Below are 1,034 nucleotides of genomic sequence, written 5' to 3'. Positions count from 1 at the left end.
TGAGCGACAATAGACGGTAAAAAAAAAAAAAAAAAAAGGCTTCACCTCTGTGATACTGTTATTGATGCATTGTTTCATTTAAACTTGTCTCTTCCCGCTGTCTAGTGGAGCGCCACGCCTGTGACTCCCACATGTCAAGGAAAAGCCCCGTCCCCATTTCCTCACAGTATGACCTTATTAAGTCATTGAGTTGGGGAATAGTTTGGAGCAAATCTCTGGAGCCAAGGCGTAAATGTGAGGGGACTTTGATATATTGAGGAAATTATGTGGTTAGACACACAGCCGGGAGGATGACAAGCAGACAGGCACCCTGTGGGGTGCTCCGGCTGACGGGGTGCTTGTTTCCACGGGACTTTGAAGGCATGTCGCCCTGGCCTGAGTGCTGTTGAGTTGTTTGTAAGAGTGGTATTGATTGGGAGGATATGAGGTAAAGCTTTGAATGCTGCTATGTATCGGGGAGCTGACGCGGTGATGGTGTGTGTGTGTGCGTGTGTGTGTGTGTGTGTGTGCGTGTGTGTCTAGAACTAGATGTTAGGGTCGATGGCAGGGGCTGGGTCCTGTCGAAGCAGGGTTGGACAGGAAGGCACAGGTCAGTGCTGAGAGAGTGCTGGGACAATGGACAGGGATTGATTAGCTGGGCTGAAACGCTGTTCCTGTCCATTATCACAGATAACCGGGGGTGGGGGACGAGGTGGTGGATTGGTTTTTGGGGGTGGCGGGTGGGGTTTTCTGCCGCCATCAGCACAAGAACTGACACAACGCCTGATTCGCTGTCTGTCCCCGCCCCCGAGCCAACACCTCACCTCACGTGTCAGAGACTCGCCATCTCCACAATATCTGCTCATGTTGCCAGAGAATTCACCTTGTATTCCTAAAATGTCTACCATTCAGGAATTCTAAAAAGATGCCTTAGTTTTTTTTTTTTTGTTTTTTTTTTCTTTTAATTGAAAACCGTGTAGCATTGATTTAATGCAAGAGATCATGATGACTTTCACCCATTAGCAACAATGGGGACATGGGGTTGATATACTATG

Source organism: Zeus faber, assembly GCF_960531495.2.
Source record: "Zeus faber genome assembly, chromosome: 3".
Classification (NCBI taxonomy): Eukaryota; Metazoa; Chordata; class Actinopteri; order Zeiformes; family Zeidae; genus Zeus; species Zeus faber.
Note: the sequence above shows the minus strand (reverse complement) of the source record.